We start from the raw sequence: 21134 nt of genomic DNA, 5'->3' as shown, positions 1-21134 counted from the left end.
AGGCTTTATTTTTTATAGTTTACCTACCTATCAAAAATGTATAACAAATGATAGCACTAAATAAACTGCTGCAAGACCTCTTTTAAAAACCTTAACGGTTGTCTGTACAGAAACATGCATGTGGAGGTCGAGAAAAAAAAGCAGTCCAGTAACATTTCCAAACAAATTTTAAACCAAGACTTAGTTTATACTTGAAAAGTTAAAGAAAGAAGTTAACCCAGTTATATTTTTTCAAATATTTTCACACTGAATAAGGCAAACTGCATTCATTAATTAGGCTAACTTCGCCACAAAAGTAAAACAAAACAGTATTCACTCTTCATACTAAATGCATGAAATAGCTGCGGACATGAGAACTATTTCATTAAATGAAGAAACGATATCAAAATGTGATAAAATAAATTATTACTCACCAGATTAGCGCGCTCAAAGATAGCACCAATGCTACGGCAGTCAGTGCATTCAGCAGAGTAGAGACAGAAAACTCCTGCATGTCCCAACAAAAGTCCCTTCAAAAGTCTGCGATTTGCTCCACAAATAAAAAAATATATATTGTCTGTGTCCAAATTGTTCTCAACTTGTAAAGTTCACTCTGCTTAGCTGGCTAATTCTTAAAGACTTGATGCGAGAGCAAACATGGCGGACTCTCCTCCAGGTTTGGTGAAAGCACGTACGTACGTGACCGTGACGTCATGCAGAGCAGATCAAATCATTTGAGTACAATTACGAAAAATAATTAAATTGGTTGAGCACGGTTTACTTGAAATTAAAAACGCGTTCTAATAGCTTAGAAAAATAGAGTTGAAATAATTTTTGAATTTCCGAAAAACCCAATTTTTTTAACAGGCTTTTACTGTTCGGTCTTACAGTGACAGTATCTCGGCCTCGTGCACCAATCAGAAATGTAACTACAGGTTGAAGGGTCGCCCAAATCCGCGGCTGTAATTTAAATAATTTAAGAGTATAATTGAATCTATCGCCTTTACTTTCTGTTCTTATTTTCCATCTGAAACATGTTTTAAGTGTGAAAGGAGTTTTCTAAATACAGCCGAGTTGAGTAGCGTTCAGCTGAAGCCATGGAGAAAGCGGTTTAGTTTCAGTGATGGGAAAAGCAGTTCTTTTCAGTGTACTGAATCAGTAGAATCAGTTCAGTAAAGTGATTCGTTCAAAAGATTCGTTCACCGAATCGTTCAGTACTTCTCCACAGCTCTGTCTGTGAATCAGAATTTAATAAGCTGAAACACGGCCGAACGTTTAGTTCTGCTCGCAATCGTACTGAGAAAAGCCGGTTCAGTTCTCTCACGTTCAGTTAGTTCACTGACCGAGAGCTCCGCCTCCGAGTCACTCTCTTCCTCTCAGTACGTTCAGTGAACGAAACACTGACTGAACGTGAACGAGCGAGACTGCGAGTCACCAGCTTCAGTCACACACACACACACACACACACACACACACACACACACACACACACACACACTGTAGTGACTGAGGCGAGGAGGGAGGGCGGGCTTTGAGCGACTCTTACGGTCTAGAGAGAGAGACACGAGACGGGAGAGAGGAGAGCGCAGCTGAAGTTGAGAAATGAACGACTCTTTTCAGTAAGTGATTCAGTTCAGTTCGTTCACCCAGATGATTCGTTCGTTTTGAACGACTCGTTCACGAACTACACATCACTATTTAGTTTGTTCAGGGGTCTCTGTGATTCAGACACTTCAGCTACCCGTCTTATTATTGTTTAAACTCTGGCCTTCAGCTTTGTGATCTTATGTTCTGTTGTTTGAGAGCGTAACAGTCGATGTCGATCAGCACAGACCGAAGGATCAATCAGACTTCATGCAGAACATTTTGATCTAAACTGTCAATACTTAACACGTGTTTTTAACTGTCACACTCTCTGTTATTTTAATAAACTATAGTACTGAAAAGGGCCAAACTTTAAAAAAACTAAACAATTTCACAAGGCGCTGAGGAGAGGAAAGACAGTGTGCAGCAGTTTGCTCGTCATTTTAGTTCGATATGTTGCCATCGTTTCAATACTGAAACGTATTTGTGCAATTAAAACTGCTCGCCTTCGACTTCACAACACTCTGGCGACCCCAGACATCCAAAACATTCACACAACACGTAAGCAATACACAGCTCTTTCATGAATACCTACTAACTTAATGATGATGGTCTCCATATTATTGATGATGATGATGGTAATGACGATGGTTTTTGTTTGATAACGACGACTTATAAGATGGTTTCTATACTGATTAGAGCTCTCAAGAACTGCCCTCAATGTTGTGCTTTGCCTCTGGTCACTTCCTGTCAGCACCTGTGTGTCCAATCAGACTCAAAGCTGATCGTTTGCTCTTACTGACATTGTTCCCTTTTTTCTAGATCCTTGCTTGTGTTGTTCTTACTCTCTGATGTACGTCGCTTTGGATAAAAGAGTCTGATAAGTGAATTGTAGAATTGTAATAGTTCTTCTAATGTTTTGAAAGTGAACATTCATGAAGAGCACATTTAGACCTGTCCTTGTTTATGATGGTGGACAGAGGAAGAAAGGCTGAGGCTCTGAAAGCGTATTGTTTTGGCTGTTTGTTTTTAGCTATGGTCCGCAGTAGCCTGTGTTTCATATATTTTAATATACAATATATTTTGTATTGATCGATATTTAAATATTTCAGGCGACCCCATTTGAATTCCATGCGACCCCACGAACGAGTCAGGACCCCAAGGATTGGGAAAGGGCAAGAAGTTTTCTCTGTGAAGATTGGAGTGGAATGATGGATGAGTCAAACAAACACAACCAGGAGAGATGACAGAGAAGCTGAAAATGCATGAAAATAAAGCTTGCCCGTATTTGATGACCTGAAATGACCTTGTTTCTTGCCGATATCTCTTTCTCTCCTCCCTCTTGCACAGCCTTCCTCATGCTCTCTTTCCTCTACTCGCCCCTCATTTTCTGTCTCTTTCCCCTGGGGTCCACTGTAGCACAGATAACCGTGTGTATTGGTGCTGTGTTACAGTGTCTGGGTGCTGTAGATAGCTTATCTAAAGAAGGCTTACACCCTGAGAGCAAGAACACAAACTCCACTGTTCATGCACACTCACACACACACACACACTCAAAGAAATCCTGCAGGCTTAAGTACGTACACATGGCTCAATGTGCACAATGTCAAGTCCTAACACACTCACACACACATGCACCGCGGGGAGAGAAGCATTCCCTCACTGCCGTGTAATCATCTTCATTCACAACACTGTCCATTTTGAAAATTCTCTGTTTTTTTCGACCGCCGGGCGAAACACAACGAGCCGGGGTCACACTGATGTGGCCCTGACCCTCAAGTCATAACACTGTAAACATGTGCATATCATTGTTGGGGCCACACATGTTATTGTGCAGCGTGCAGCACTGCTCCTAAAAGGGAAGACTCTGACACAGATGTTTGCAGATGTTTGAATATCGCCCCTGAAGATACAAATGTTTTTGCAGGCTTTAAAATATCCAGGACACTATCCTGCCTTTTAGAGAAGATGAAACCCAAAAGTGCATCCACTCAGAGTTCATGTTTATTCCCCGCTGACAGCCTCAGATTGTTGTTCTAAGTGTCTGACAACACAACAGAGAGGATCCCTGCAGAGGTAGACCCTTTTCCCCCAGAAACAGCTGTAAACTGCTCTCTTCAAAGCCACCTGACAAAAAAACTGTAATTTGACTTCATAGTGTACATGATTGGACCCTCTAGTTTGTTGTGCTTGTGTGAAAGACAAACTAAGACTGCGCTGAACGCTGATTTTGTAAATATGTCCACTCACACCGTACGAGTGAATGGGAGGTCTCACTCTGTACGTGTTAAATCAGCATGGAGAATTGAAGAAAGTTACCTTTAAATACCCCATAGTCAGATATATGCACCACCAACTAAAACTAACTAGCTAACAAGCTAAAGCGTAACAAACAACCTTTTCCTGGCAGCAGGAGGTCTGCAGCTGTTTCCTGCCGACGTTTCTTTCGTTCATATAGTTCATCCTTCTGTGTCAGTTCATTGTTGTTTTGTCGGTGTTGTATGTCGGTTGCCATGTCCTATGCCAGACCTCTGCTTACCTGTGTTTTTTGACTTCTAGTTTTTGGCTTTTGAAGTTTTTGTTAATTAAATATATTTAGTTAATTCTGCACGTGGGTCCAGTTCCTTGTTGTTCCCCTGAACGTGACACCGTGATTGGCTCTTGTTACAGAGTTAAGCCCATCATTGACTTTGGACAGAGCTTTTTCTCCCCAATCAGATTTACAAGATGAAATCCATTCAGGTCTAAAATACTTGACTTTACAGAGAGGAAACTGATTGGACAGATATTGAACATGTACATTAAATAGTTGCAAAGTACTGTGCATCACAACTTAAAGAGCCTTTAACCTAATGATCATCTGTTTGCTCAAATATAATTTGTTTTCACCCTCAAGAAGGATCGCAGAGTTTTCCCTTCAGCGGGCTTATCATATCACTTTAATTAAAAATAAATATTTCACCATTAAACAAGTCTCTGATTATTCAAAACACGCTGACTGCTTTCCAGTGTACATCTCATGCATGTAGACTCGTTTGACTCTTCTGTTACTCAAACTGTTTCTGGGAGATTTTTATTGTAGATTTAGTCCACGGAGATTCATTTCTTCATCCAATAAAAACACAATTAAATAATGTCCATCACTTTCTCATGACTGGTCAAAGCGTTATTAACCCAGGAGACAATGTTAGGAAAAACTAATCATCATAAAAGAAAATGACTGACAGCACATTGACCACTTTCTTCAATATTGCAGCTTTGGCTTTAAACGGAGAGCAGACTGTGTTTACTGCTTCAGATACAAGACGGGTGGGAGGAAGTGCTGTATTTTCTGGAAACATGGGGTTCTTATCAAAGTCAATAAGAGCACAACTAAATAATTAAGAGGCTAATAGATCTGGGAAAGGAAATTATGTAATTTAGTTAACAGGCTTGTTATGTAAAATAAGATGTAAACACAAGATTTAAAAATGAATTTAGATTATTGTTCATCCAGGCCGAGTGTTAAACATTAACAGACAAACAGCAGGTAGCTCTGATTACATCAGAGGAAGTTTATTTTTGTACAGAAAGACTGAAAGGTATAGTGTAAGGCCTCACTCATTGCATTTATGTCTCTCAAAGATTTAGTGTCGGAAAGAGGGCTCACTCTGTGTAACTTTTGTGGAACAAAACTAACTTAAAGAAGTTTTTTCTGAACTGAAATGCTTGTTCTGTTGCATTTTCTGAACCATCTTTCTACATGAAAAGGATAATTTTTGTCGTACAGTATTTTCTGTTTTGCAAATGTTTGTCAGTAAATATGTCGCTTCAGAACAGCTGCACCCTGTTGCTGACTCAACCCGACCTATGAAGCTTTGTGCGCACGTTTGGCTCCATTAACGAGTATGAAGAAGTAGTTAAAAAGTCTGAAAGATTCACCTCAGCAGTTGTTGAGGATGTTGAAATACTTTGATACAACTGTGACACACCTGTAAAATACACATACAATTCAACAATACACACAAACAGTGAAAACAAGTGTTTACATCGACTTCATATGAAAACACAATTACTTTCAAACACATGCTGAGTGAGTCTGAGTAACTTTATTCCCACAGATAATACAGTGAAAAAGTAAAAAAAAAACGGATATAAAACATGCGTGTGTGTGTGTGTGTGTGTGTGTGTGTGTGTGTGTGTGTGTGTGTGTGTGTGTAGGGGTGTGTGTTGTTCTGCATGCTGAGTGTGTTTTTTTCTCCTTCAGGTTGTTTGATTTATTATTGATCAGAGGCAGAACAGTAGCCAGAATGCGGAATGAAATAAAATAATAAAATAAAGTAAAATCCCACAACAGTTGAGCGCTGCAGAGGGATGAAAAGATGAAGGTTAAAAAAAAAAAAAAAAACAGAGACGGGGAGGGAGGACGTGTTGGAAAACTGACGAGTGTGAGTTCATTTTTTTCTGGTTCGTTTGATGAGACTCACGACTTCACCTGACCACGGAGCCTCATCAGCGAGAACAACTGAAGATGCGATCGCTCTGGAAAATGAACTTTATTGTGTTTAACTTTATCCAACTGATGAATACAGAATTTAGTGACATTTAACTTAGAAGAAGATATCACTCAGGTCACACCGAGATGTTCACACACTGATGACAGAGGCTGGTGTCTGAAGGATCCATCAGAAGGAACAAATTGATTATCGGCCAATCACGAAGCAGCAGGAGCAACTTGGGGTTAAGTGTCTTGCCCAATGACACATCGGACATGTGGCTTCAGGAGCTGGGGATTGAACCCCCGACCTTCCTAAGTAGACGACCGACTCCACCAACTGAGCCACAGCCGCCCCTATCTGCCAAATGTTCAAATATTCAATAAAGCATTATCTGAGTATTTTCTCTTCCTGTGTCTGATGATGACTCATCCTGCACTCAGGGGCTTCCACTAAACTCTTCAACCAAGAGGGACTACAGATGTAAACTAGCTCTAAGCTAACTCTGGTACAATGCATCAAATGGCAACATTTATGTTTAATATTGTACATGGTCCCTTTACAAATAAAACAGTTAAATAACTTAAATTCATTCAAAAGCGTTGCCGTTGGGCGCTGGTGGCACATTAGTTAGTGCCCACGCCCCATGTATGGAGGCTGTGGTCCTCCAAGCGGGCGGCCCAGGTTTGAATCCTGCCTGTTGCTCCTTTCCCGCATGTCATTTCCCACTCTCTCTCTCTCTCTGATTTCTGACTATCCACTGTCCTATCTCTCCATTAAAGGCACAAAACACCCGCAAAAAAAATCCAATCATGTTCATCCCATTGTCATGTCCCGCCTTCTATCTTGTGATTGGCTCTATCCCATTTGAGTTGGAGATACGTCATGACACGGTAGAGACACTCTAGAAGTTCTGCTTCATGGGGACTTAAAGTTTCTAATTTTAGAAATAGTGTCCAGTTTACTTCTTCATTTCACTTTGCACTTCACTCAGCACCTTAAAGCTTTTTTTGCACTTCTGGTTCGATGCTAAATTGCATTTCGTTGTCCGATACGTGTACTCATGCAATGCCAATGAAGCTGAATTTGATCTAATTGAGTTAAAGAACAGCGGCCGTCCGGGCGAGGAGAAATGAGCTCGACCTGATTTAAGGTGAACTGTTCCTTTAAGGCTCAAACAAAAAATCCTGAAGTTCCATTTTTGCGCCTCAAAATGCAAATTAGAAAATGTTAGTTCACATTAGGAGCAGGTGTTTAAACACATTTTTCATTTTCCATTAATCATCTCTCGACCTGTTTAAGTGTTCAGGCCCCTCAGACGGCCGAGAGCTTATCAGCGCCGCCGTCCAACAAATAGCTGACTGTCATTCTTTTCTCCGTTCCCCGTGTCGCCGCAGACTCATAGAATAACTGTGTAATCGCCTCTCATTCATCAAACGCTGGGCGCCTTTAGTCTTCAGAGCAGAAGGGTGACTGAATATTTTCTGCCCGGTGTTTAACAGCCGCAGCTGATATTCACAATGTGTCGGAGGAACGAGCTGAATAACGGCGTCGCCCGCGGTGTAATAGGAGACATTAAAGCTTTTCAGACATAATTGGGTTTCTGGGCGTCTGCTGAATGGGAAATGTGTCGCTCCTGAGTTCTCATAACTCACTGGAATCACAGGGTCAGAGTCATCTTTTGGCCTTTTTCTGTCTCTTTCCTTCTCGATCCATCTTCAACTTCACACGTTTTCAAACTCTGTCCACATGTGGCCGCTTTGGATTAACATCAACGTCACCTCCAGTTGTCTCCATCTTTACATCTCTATCCCCTCCTCATTATCTAGATCTCAACACTCAGTAAGAATCAAATGCTTGTGAATTTGCTCCTCAGGACTTCTATCTGTCCCATCTTAAGGTACACTTTCCAAAGCATATTGCACTAATAATATTCAAGCTCCAAAAAGCCCATAAAGCTCTGCAGCTCGGTGCAATCTGCTGCAGTTTGGAGTCCGATTGGGATGAATTAACTTTACTCTACTCCACCCCTCTGCTGCTGCGGATGCTGCGCACTCATACTGACAGATATTCACTGAGTGGAGGATGAGCTGGGACGGGAGGAGCAGCTGTTCTTACAGTTTATTTTGAAGTCCAGACGGATGTGATGTCAGCGTACAGCTTTAAAAAACACTTCCCTCTCTGAAGTGAATTAGAAAAAGCTGGACATCAAGATGTTAATACTTCCAACAGCTGCAGACCGTCTCAAACACATCCTGGAAAACTACGACCGTTAACAGTATGCATGGATCTAAAACCAGCATAATGCTTACATGCAAGGCAAACAGCAGTGATGCAACAACACGCTGTTTTCTGAGCGGCACAATTACATCTGCTCAGAATTAAACTGTTTCTTTTTGTCATGCCATCCTTTGTTTTCATTTAAAAGGTCTTTGTAAGGCAGATATCAGTTCTCTAGTTCATCCAATCGTGTTAAGTTAAACCTTTTGGGTTCGTCATTGAGCCGACTGTCTCCTCTGCCAAATTGTAGATTCTCTCTGATGAATGTTAAAGGCCGAGAGGAAGGTGAACAGTCCTCTCGTTCATGAATCAATGTTTATGTGAATGTTTATGTGTGAATACATGTGCTCTTTAAAAAGTTATTCTTCACTTGTTTTTCAGTTTCAAGTAAACAAAAAGGTTCATTATTAAACCTCCTATGTCGGGAAGTTTGATCAGTATTTTCCTTTATTTTCGTTTACTCCAGGGGAGTCGAGCTTGATTTCACCTGAAGTCAATGTGGCACAGAAGAGCACCTCTGTGATTGGCCCGAGAGGAGTGAGCACCTCTGTGATTGGCCCAAGAGGAGTGAGCTCCTCTGTGATTGGCCCAAGAGGACAGAGCACCTCTGTGATTGGCCCAAGAGGAGTGAGCACCTCTGTGATTGGCCCAAGAGGACAGAGCACCTCCGTGATTGGCCCAAGAGGAGTGAGCACCTCTGTGATTGGCCCAAGAGGAGTGAGCACCTCTGTGATTGGCCCAAGAGGACAGAGCACCTCCGTGATTGGCCCAAGAGGAGTGAGCACCTCTGTGATTGGCCCAAGAGGAGTGAGCACCTCTGTGATTGGCCCAAGAGGACAGAGCACCTCTGTGATTGGCCCAAGAGGACAGGTAGCAGCGTTTAAAAGTTGTGTGAGAATAGCAGACTGTTTTCTACTTTTGAACAGTTTCCACTCGTTTGTCTGCAGATTACATTCGATAATGAAGTGAGTGAATTTATGTCATCATGTGGTCAGCCTGAATATCTGAGAAAGCTGCACCTGGTTGTCCTGTCTGTCAGAAGTACAAGATGGTTGATTAAGATGTTATGTCATTTGGGGATTTCCAATAACTTGTTTATCTCAATGAAATCATGAAGGATAGATTAAAAGGTAACATGACTCTTCTGTTTCTAAAAAACACAGACTCATCTCACGTCTCAGAGGTCATCAGAGGTCATCAGAGGTCATCAGAGTCGTCTGTCTCAATGAGCTCTTTCATGAGTTCAGATTCTGACCTGATGTGTCTCTGCAGTGTGGACTTTGTTCTTAAGGTTTTCTTTTTAACTTCTGATACAGAAAGCTACTTTTCAATTGAGGGACATTTAATCTGTTCCATCTACTTCTGAACCGATAGCTTTGTATCGTCGTGTCTTCCAGTGATTCAGATTTCAAACTTGATTTTTAAAGTTTTGGTGTCATATTGTCCCCGTGGTGACATGTTCATCCTAAAAATAAAACGTCCTTGTCTCAGATTTCCATTTTAAGGCAGTTTTCTCTTTCTCTGGTTCAGTCGGAGTGATTATTTGTTCAACTTAAATCGAGTCCTTGTGTAGCTGGGTTCTCTTAGTTCACTGGAATCTCCGGGGGATGCATGGATGGGAACAAAGTGTTTTAAGACTAAAAAAGCCTTGATAAGGTTTCATTATGAACCTTGAAGGAAGGAAAAAGAGGGGGGGGGGGGGGTGTGCATGCGTGCATAATCTACAAGGAGGAAAAAAGCTTCACAAAAAGGCGGGTAAGCAGAGCTAACACGAGAACATAATAAGAGTTAAGAGAGTGAAGGAGACAGATAAAGAACAAAGGAGGGAACAGATAAAAAAAAGTTTGGAGGCAGCGTTGACTCTGAGAATTAAGAGATAGAGAACAGCGGCCTGGAAACAGAAACAAGAGCAGAGTGTCCTCTTCAGCACGCACAGCTCTTATCTTTGTACGTGAACGCCAAACAGTCCCCCCCCCCCCCCCCCCCCCCCCCCCCCCCGGTTCACTGCTTCATTTAGCTGAACATGATGTGTAACATTAAGAACAGAAACTCCTCACGATACCTGAACAGGTTTGTTTCAAAGTTTAAGACAAGACGGTATGAGTCCCTCTTTTCAAAAAAGGATCGAAGAGAGATTATGCTGAAATCCAGGAGAGAGAGAGAGAGCGAGAGAGAGAGCGAGAGAGAGAGCGAGAGAGAGAGAGAGCGAGAGAGAGAGAGCGAGAGAGAGAGAGAGAGAGAGAGAGAGAGAGAAAGGACATGCAGGAAAGGAGCCTGGGTCGAGTTTGAACCCAGGCCACTCACTTTGAGGACTGCAGCCTCTGTACATGGGGTGCCCACTCAACACTGGGCTCCAGGCGCCCCTCGACACGCACTTTTATTTATTTATGGGGCTTTTTTGCCTTTAATGTAAAGATAGGACAGTGGATAGAGTCGGAAATCAAGGAGAGAGAGAGAGTGGGGAATGACATGCGGGAAAGGCGCCACAGGCTGGATTCGAACCTGGGCCGCCCGCTTGGGCGCACACCCTAACCACTCCCCCACCAGCGCCCCAAGACATGCAAGGTTTTTATAGAGTTTTATATCACATGCTTCGTATTATCTCGCACTGTCGCGAGTGAATCTTTAAAATTACAGTAAGAATTCCTTTTTCTCTGCACTCCAGTCCGGCTGCACACAGAGAACGCAGCCTGTGGGTGTTGAAGGACGAGGGTGCAGAGACCGGAACGGAAACGCAATGCACTCGTATCTGGTGGAAGTTCTGAGTCAGACCGTAACAACGGGAAGGTTGCAGACGTTACGGGGGGATAAAAATCCAACTACAAATTAATTTAAGCAATACCTTCTTTTAGAAAAAGGTGTTTTCCCTCTAATCACAGTAACGATGTGGGGAAAATAGCCTTGACTTCAAAATCCAGAGTCCATCCAGTCTGAGACTTGAGACAAGACCGAGTAAACACAGACAGAGCAAACTGTGAGCATGAATCCTCAGGAAGACCGTAAAAGAGATTCCCCTTTCAATCAGGTGAGACCAGCAGGTGATTCAAAGCACATCCTCGTCAAGGCCACACTCCTTCCATACTATCAAATGATACAAACCGTATTGAATGGGGAGAGAGATTAGCATTCACTCAGCATTGATCGTCCACGGCCCTCTTTCAGACACTTGAGACGTCAGCTGATCTCAAACGGCTTTAAGCATTAGACTCGATAAGTGTTTCTTCTCTCTGAACTATTTTTCCAGGAAGGTTTGAATGTCTCCTGATTTGATTCACGTTGCTGTCAAGGCCAACATTCAGAGCTCTGCTGTTAATCTTTCTATGAAGCTCATTTCATATTGACTGCACATCAGAGGAGCCTCCCAGGACTCAGACTCTGTGCTCCCTCTGCCCTCTCTCTCTCTCTCTTCCTGCCTCTCCTCTGTCTGATGTACTGTACGTCTTTGAGAACCCAGTCAGCATTGATTCTGTGATTTACTAGTCCAAAGACGTCTGCTGACACTGGACTAAAATGTGGTTGAAAAGTTTTATAGACATCTAGACTTTCCATTCTGACAGACCTCTGGTGTTAATAATGATGTTTCTATACTAAGATGTCAGGATGGGATCTGACCTTTCTGCAGCTCCGTTAATGAAGAGTCAAAGGTGGTAAATGTAAATTACCTTTTTGTGAATGCAAACACAATCAGGGTACAAATTTAACAAGACAAAATAGATATTACATGAATCCAAAGTTTGATTTAATGGGATTCTAAAACTGGATTACATTGCAGAGATATCATGCATACTAAGTCAGTTTTTTGGGGTTTGAGGGACCAAAAAGTCTGCAGTATGTGTTTATGTTTGTGCAGGATCTGCATGGTGACAACACGTGTGTGTGTGTGTGTCAGTCAGCATCTCCCTGCCTTTCCGTCTGCAGCTCTAGTCATAAAAGCGAGATAATCTATTGCTCTGAATTATTTACATCCCATCAGATGGCTCCATCTCCTCTGTTGCCGGGCGGAGTCGGTGGGATAACAATGAGATTGCTTTATTTTCCAGGGAGCACAATTTCATTTTATTTATTATGACTATTGATGCTGTTTTAACCGACAGCTTCTCCTTCTCCAAATGATGCATCTGGTTCAATGTGTGAAGGTTTGTTGTGCTCCATATCTGTGTCTACATTTTGACTGTATCTCAGTCAGTAATGACAGTTATCTGTATGTGTACGTCCTTTACTATTACACCTTTGAAAGTGCAAATACGTTTTGAATCTGCCCGGCTGCTGTCGGCTGCAGAGTCAGTCACATTAGAGAGCAATAGACGAGGTTAGACCATCTTTTGTTTCACGAGCTAACTTCACTGATGGTCATCTGCAGAGTGTGGGGTCACGCTGCCCTCTGATTCTATCTCATTGGTAGTAGTTTGGTAGTTTTAGGGCTCAGTTTGTGAATTTCACCTGACATTTTCAGCCTTTGGGGAGACGCGGTAGCAGCCCTGTGACAATTCTCTGGGGGGTACTGAATTCTCACCATCCTAAAAGTAAATGAATACATAAACTACAGGAACAGTTGAATTTCAGGACAGTCATGTATTCTTCACCCCAATCTCAGGTGGCAGAGAGAAAAAGTTAGCAACAAAGGTCTACTTCAAAGACACTGACAGACGACCTTTTACGTAAGAGTAGCTACCAACGAGATTAATTATGGGAAAATCCCATCACCTAGAATAGTTATTTCAAATAGTATTTCATATTTGAATATGTCAGACGCATCTACAAAGAGAAAAGTGGCTGCCACATTAAAGCTGGAAGTAGGACAGACCTAGTGGCGGCACTGCAGACAGTCCTGAGGGGGGGGGGGGGGGGGTTTGTCTCTGCAGCAGATCCCATTATGTCACCAAACTGGGGCTGCTGTGTCCACACACCTGACAGCTATAGCTCCACTGTTTCTGTAGACTGGATTGTGTTAACAGTCCACTGGGAATGTCTGGCATTTGTTAACAGCTAGCTGAGACATAAATGACTTGATGAGGTCGTGTTTATGTCTATAGAGCTCCTGATTGGACACAGTAATGAATTGTCTGTCTGCTGTTACTGCACTGTGTGTCTCATTTCAAGGGTCAGCAGGGGCAAAAACCAAACTACTCATATGAATGGAACAAAAGTCAATGAAAAATGTACGAATTTAAGTCGCTAGAGCAACGAATTTTCAGCTCAAAATCAAATATTTTATAAAAAAAATGATCAAAAATCGTATCAACCAATATGTTCTGACATTGATGCAAACACAACACAAAAATTATTGCAGAGACTGTAACATTGTCTGGCGGGAATGACAGGAAGAGCTGGGTATCGTCAGCATAGCAGTGGTATGAGAAACCACGGGATAAAGTGAGGTGGAGTAAATGGAGAAAAGAAGGGGACCCAGCACTAACCCTTGAGGTACCCCCGTGGATAAAATGTGCGCTTTGTCCACTTTTTCCCTTCCAAGCCAACTCTCTTTAAGCCTTAAAGATTTAATATGTAACATTCTGACTTTTGACGCAGAAAAAAAATCAAAGATTCATTAAAAACATATTGAGGAGTAATACAAACTCCCTCTGGATTTGTTGTTCTAAGCTATGTGTTCACACCGCCCCTTCTTTCAGCTTGCTTATGTTTTCAGAGGCTTCATATGTTCATTTTCTCCTTGTTCAACTGTTAGCCCTGCCACCACATGGGGTATAAGCGACGACCTCGCCCACACAGGGACGCTGTGTCTATAGGGCATAACGACGGCGTTTTGTCCCAAGAGTAAAGATGGAAAGATTTCCTATATGTTCTAAAAAGACAAACAGATAACAACCCAATCAGCTTTGAGATGAATATGTTCACTTGAAATTGAACACAGAATCGTGTTTTTAGATCTTTATGATCACTATCTGCTGCTCTCTCAACCATACATAACCCTGTGTGTAAAACAGGACAGGAAGGCAGGAAGGAAGGGGGGAGGTGAGGGGTGAAGGAGGTGTGTCTGAGTAGAACATTGTTCTGATGGGAAAATCTGCTCTGAAAGTCAGTTTGTAAGTATTTAATGTGCTCTCAATATATCTACAATTTTGAGTATCTGATACTTTCAACCCAACATATTGATTAATGCGATTTAATGACTTTGGAAATGAAGAGAAATTTGTTTAGTTTCAACATTTTCAAAGAACCTTTACTGCAGAAAATGATGGTTATATAAACCTTATTGGAGCTTTTTTACCCTTTAGAGGAGAACATCCCTGCACTTGATTAATCGTTTCAGACCCACAGAATCATCATGCATGAACAGTATAAGAGATCGGCACCATCAGTTTCAAGGTTTGTGATAACGGGACATTCTGAGCCTCAGAAACCTCGCAGGACTGATCGGACCCCTGGGAGAAAATTATCACCACCACACGGCTGAGAAGTGCATCAATTACCATATTTGAAGAGAAGCCCCCCCCCCCCCACTTAAAGTCCAGCTTCAGAATCAACATGAATCCAGCTCAGTTTTCTCCCTCCTGCAGAGAAATAAAAGAACATAAATCATCCATCCAGACAGGTGTTCTTACAAAATAGCAATCTAAGGTGCCATTTTTTAAAAACACGATCTATGTTTTTATTTAACCCAGCTCCCCCGTGTGAGCGCGAGTGTGTGAACAAGAGTGTGAAAAATGACACTTGTGCTATGTTGGTATTTCTTTGGGCCTCCTCACTCTGCTTTTTTGACCTTTCATGCATTATTGCACTTGCGGCTTGTGATTCTGTGTCCATTTGTCCATCTCTTTGATGCCATGTATGTGTGTCCATTCAATGTGTATTTACTGGCTGTTTAAAACCCGGTTGTCGCTTTTCTCTCTCTCTGTTTCTTTGTCAGAAACCTGAGATTTTTCTCACCTTGGGACATGTCTGCTAAAGATACATTGGTATTTAGTTGTAAGTGTTAAACATAAATTGTACTTAAAGGCTTTATATGTGATTTTTCACACTTAAATGTAGAAATCAAGTATATCCTCTGAAAATAACTCTGTGAGTCATGACTGTCTACAATGGGTGTAACACCCGAGTCCCACTGTCTGTGATGTTTTCAGAGTTTTCAGAGTCCTATCTTCACTTTGTTTACATCGCCCGGACGGCCGGCTGACTCCTCCCCTCACGTATAAAAGTTGTTTAATTGAGGGACTAGAGAAAAGAAGAATAACATACTGTACTCACTGCTTAACTGTGTTTCTAGATCACGCTCATTTCAGGTAAATTTACATGCAGTGTGAAGATACAAGCAGAATAAAGATCTCTAGCATTAGCATGCTAACACAACAATGCAGCGCGAGTTGTTTTGGTTTCATGCTGGTGCTCAAGGGCGACATCTGCTGGATCAAAAAATCACATATAAAGCCTTTAAGAAGTGGATGCAGCCAATGTGATATCAATTCTTGGATTTTGAACTGCTTTTTTAAAAGCCTCACGTTTGGCATTTTGGATTTTCCGCTCTGGCCATTTTATTTTTCTGGAACTGGAAGTGACCATGTTTAGTATAGACCAGCTAACTTGTGTGGCCTTGATTGCCCGGTCATGTTGATTTTCCCTGTACAACATCAGCAAAGATCACACCTTACCTGTCAGAGCATGCTGCACAGGCTCTTGTGATATCATGCATTGACTTTTTACGACTCCCTTCTGGCAGGTCTTGCTACATGCACTATATATCATAACCCTGCAGATTATCTTTAATGCAGCAGTGCAATGGGTCTTCAACCTAGCTCCCACTGTGACACTTTTAGGATAAACGTTGTTTGTGTTTTTAAACCTGAAAACAGCCTTGGAGTGGATGATTGCTTCAGATACACAGAGGGGACACATGTACGCCAGGACAAACAGCTAGCTGTCAGTGACAGCACTTACTGGTGTTGCTTCCTCCTTTCTAAATCCTTGCTTGTGTCGTTCTTACTCCCAGATGTGTGTCACTTTAAAAGCATCTTCTAAAATGAATTGTAGATATTATCTCCTCTATCTAGCCTTTAGAACTGCTGATAGATTGACAGGTCCAGATAACCCTCTGACTGTCTGATGTGCACAAAACTAGCATAACCCACAATCTGCATAAATGAATTTAAAACACAAGTTTTCAATTGTTTTCTTTTTCTTTGTTACAAAAGGGGATCCTGTCACACAGATTAAACTCCTGCAAATTGAAGAATTAGCTGATACACCTTGGACAAATTAAACTGAGAGGAAACAGATAAAGTGCAGTCAGTCTGTTGGAGCTGTCCAGGGTGCTGAAATAAAATAAACTTAAAAACACTGCAGGAAAGACTCCTGACAAACTGTCATGGTGAGCGTGTCGCTCTCCATGGTGCTGAAATTAAAGCAGACACTCAAAGCTGCTGGAGGGCTTGAGTTTTAATACTCCAGTACTGTACTGACAGTTTGAGATTTAAACCCAGGGAGCTACTACACAGATCCATTCAAAGGTGCAGGCCTCACACATGCACAGTTAGAGAACACACACACTTACACACACACACACAGCCTCAACCCTTTACTTCCTACCGGAGGAGAGAACTCATTAATCAGCACACAGACATGTTTAACACTCTGACATAAGGTCTGCAGACGTGTTTGCATGTGTGCACTGTATGTTCAGGGTTATTTGAACGGTGTGAAGACGTACAAAAATAAAAGGTGTATGTGAACGAGGGAGACAGACGAGGAAGTGACAGTTTGTGGTGATAAACACAGATCTTTGTTTCACCTCCTCGGAGCCTCTAGGCCACACAAACACACACATCATGCAACACTGAACACATTGAACCATTATTAAAAACTTCATCTCCACTCCAGTGACATAAATCACATTTAGAGAAAATTCAGTGAAGTCATCACTCAGAATATCTGCCAAGCAAATTCCCTCTTTTTTTTGTTTGCAGAATTGTCACCAAAGCTCTTCAAGCAGAAACTTGAATTATATTTCTGACTTGGTTCTTGTTAGTTCTGGGAGACAGGATTGCCCACAGCTCTTCCCCAGAGCCTGAAGCATCTTGTTCAGCATCATTAGACAAACAGTTCAACGTTTGGGGGCCAGAATGCTGAAAGCTCGGGGGTACGCCAGGATAAGCTGCTGCAGGATTCAGGGTGGGCTTCCCCTTAACGCTAGACACACCAGCATAATAAAGCTTCACTTTGTCACAGTACTCTGATATTCTTACACTTCTCATGCCTGTAAAGTTTATTAATGTTTTGTTTCATAAAGGAAAAGGTTACATCAGCAGGTATTTCCTGAATGAATATTCTCCATGGCCATAGGATCCTGTTTGTGCATGTTTGTGCATTTGTAAAGAATATCTTCTTCTAAAAATAAAGTACTGTTGTTCTTTTTTTTTGCAGGTCAAAAAAATCAAGAGCTCAGAAGTTTAAAAGAGAGACAACATCCAGTTCTGAACATTCAAAAGAAGAGCCTCTTTCTTTTAGGTGAGGATTTCCAGATGCAGCCTGAGGCTACCCGATGGTTTTGTCAGGATCAGTATTGAGGTAAGAACTTAACAAACGGACGAGAACGAGGCTAAAAATACCTTTGATACCGCACAGCAAAAACAAGGTTCTACAATTGTCCTGAATTCCCTTTTCTCCTAATCCTTTTTGAAGATCATCCAGTGTTTATGATTTATACATGTCTTTATTTTTATGATATTAAAGGAAGAGCTTTACCTCTCTGTGACACTCAGATGCTGGTTTCTGCTAAATATATGTAATGCTTCAAACTTGGATATAATGAGGTCCATTAACCTTCTGTCAATGTGTCTTTTCAAAATAAAAGCAGAGATGGCGACTCGTTCTGTCTCTTTCCCTGGAGGGGAACTGAGGTGGAATTGATCGTGTTCACTAATGTCCCATAAGCGTATTTCAAACCTTCTTTTTGGGTTGAATATGTGTAATCAGGGTGTTTATGAACATGTCCTCAGACACACACACACAGACACACACACACACACACACACACACACACACACACACACACAGCCATGAGCCTTCATGTCAGAGGTGAACTTTCACTTCAGCACCTGCTGAGAGGAAACGAGCGTCATACATCTATAAATAACTGACTGCAGCACAGAGCTCAATCTCTCTCTTATTATTCTCATTTTTCAGATCTAGTTTAAATAAAAATATGTCATTTGATTGGTTTTCTTACATCACACCGTTAGATAACTTTCACACTGATGAAGTATTTAGATGTTCGTGCTCGCTGTGTTTTTTTTTTTTCTCCTGTTTTGCACATTTCCATGATCGTGTTTTACCCTCGTGTTCAACTTCTTTAACGATGCACACCGTCATGTTCGGTACCTGGATGCTTTTATCATCGTTAGCCTCGTTTCTTCACTTCTTGTTTTCACTGATTTGTTTTTACAGTTTGCATTTTTTTGGGACTGTCATTGTTGCTCTAAATAAAACTCTCATAGTTGGATTCTGTTGTTCTGTTACACAATGTAGAAGATAAAGAGAAACAGGATTAGCATCAAGGGTCAAAGGTTGCTTTATTATCAAGTCTGTGAGGGGCGATTTGTTCACATCCATCAGACCAATCATGGAAACAAATGACACCTGAGGAACCAAAAGTTAAAGGGACAAAAAGCCAACGACAGCGAGGGAAAAGGAGGAGAGAGAGGGGCGTGTCTTTCCTGTGAGTGGGCGTGGTTTCAGACACAGCATCCTCGAGCAGACGTTCCAGCTTCATTTTTCATGATTTTGAAACTTAATTTTATATACTTAGTGATTCTTTTCATCGCTGAAAATCGGCCTCTCGGTTAACACGATGTTCTGTTGCATGATTAACTCAAAATACATTTTTTATTGCTGTTTTTTTTAGTCTTTGTACATCATGTATCCTTTCATTTTTTTTTTATGTAATGTTGATGCAATGACCTCATAGTTGTTCGTCTGGTACCTTGTGATCTGAGGGTTAAACGAGTCAGACACCGGGGGTCTGAGAGCTCACAGATAATGACTGCAGGCTCTCAGGGTCTCTCCTCCAGCGGGTTTTGCTGAAGCCTGCAGGCTGAGCTTTTTGGGACCGGGTGAAACACACACGTCTCAGGAGTCTGACACAGGCGTCAGAGAACCCCGGCTGCATGTGGAGCGTTCTCCAGCGGGGGAGCGCTCATATGTATGCATGAAAGCCTTGAAGCTGCAGGCTGCACTGTCAGTCAGTCCACAGTCTTATTACCACTGTCTGAATATTTCATCCAATAAAGTCTGTTGATGGTTCATCAATATCTCGACTGCCTTCTGAACTCATTATCAGTCAGATTTATTCAGTGTTTGCCACTTTGTTAGTTACAAAGCCAAAACTGGATGAAGTTCAAAAATTCAGACGAGAGGCGAGAGGCTGACGTCGACAGCATTCAGAAGCAAAAAGATGTAAAAATGTTTCCCTGCTACTTTTCTTTAACAGTTCTTCTGAGGTCTTTTTTCTGAATCCTGTAAACTCTGTGGTGATCCAACACGGATTCAAAGTTTGAAAACTTTTCTTTTCTTTTTTTTCTGCATCACAGAAAACACACTTACAGAACAGGCAGTGTAGTCTGAGAGCTTCCTCTGGGCCTGAAAACATGTTGACTTTATGTCTCTTTCATCTTTTCTCTACTTGGCTTATTCCTCTCTTAATGAATCTCTGTTTTTGTTCTTTCTTCTGATCTCAGCCGCTGATAGTTTAGCTGTAAGCAGAGATTTGTATGTTTTAAACACACAGACTTCTCACATCCTGCACATGCCACCGTTCCTGCTCCGTCTGCAGAAAAGCATCCAGAACATTTATCAGAACAGATTTGTGACGTCGGCCGGGGAAGACATCTGTCTGCTAGCGGTATGCTAATATGCTAATGAGGATCATTTTTTCTAATAAATAAAGAGCAGGAAGAGTCAGCACTTTCGCATCTGAAGAGACAAAGATGAACGAGTTCTGGAGAGGGAACATGAAGATAAAGGAACACGAGGGCAAGAATGAATCAGACAGATGTGAACGTCTGTGTGTGTGTGTGTGTGTGTGTGTGGGGGGGGGGGCTTATGTGTGTAAAACTTGTTAAACTGAGAGCAGTAAGATAAAAGGCTTGTGGTGTTGTTGTCCAACATGTTGCAACATTTCAGGCATGTCAAACACTGTGTCATGTTTCCATGTGTGTATGTGTGCATAAAGAGGTGGTGTTTGAGGCTCACACACACACACACACACACACACACACACACACACGCCCTGTGGCCCAGCTCAGCAGGTCGCCCTCTTCGAGCAGCAGAAAGTGAGAGTCTGCTCATGCTCTGAATCTGTCATGAAAGTGGAAAAGGGAAAGTCAGAAAACAGAAAACAGCACTTGTGTTGTATTCCTCTGTGGGAGCAGAGCGGCTCTGATGTTGTTCAGTCAGCAGGTTTGTTTGCTGTTCTCTTTGTTTGAAGGATTAAACCATTCATCATCTTCATGTACAATTTGTGCTCAAAAAAGGATTTTAATTAGAATCTATTTTTAAAGGAATAAAAGTTCAAGCTTAAGTCTCACCGGAGCTTCAAACGATACAACATGTCTCCTACAGAGCTTTGCAGAAAACAAACAGACACCTTGTATTTCTCTGCATCAAGTCAGACACACAACATTGATATAAAGACAAATATTGTCAGTATAGCGTCATGTAGCGGACTCATGTCTTACCTCAGGAGACCCCCCGCCCCCCCCCTCACCTCTGACAGCGATAGTCTCCCGCTGTGAGGAGCATCATGTGAACAGCCAGGTCAGGATATCCGCTGCAGTCCTCCTGAAATGATCTAGATATTTTCAGGAG

Source organism: Labrus mixtus, chromosome 9 (assembly GCF_963584025.1).
Source record: "Labrus mixtus chromosome 9, fLabMix1.1, whole genome shotgun sequence".
Classification (NCBI taxonomy): domain Eukaryota; kingdom Metazoa; phylum Chordata; class Actinopteri; order Labriformes; family Labridae; genus Labrus; species Labrus mixtus.
Note: the sequence above shows the minus strand (reverse complement) of the source record.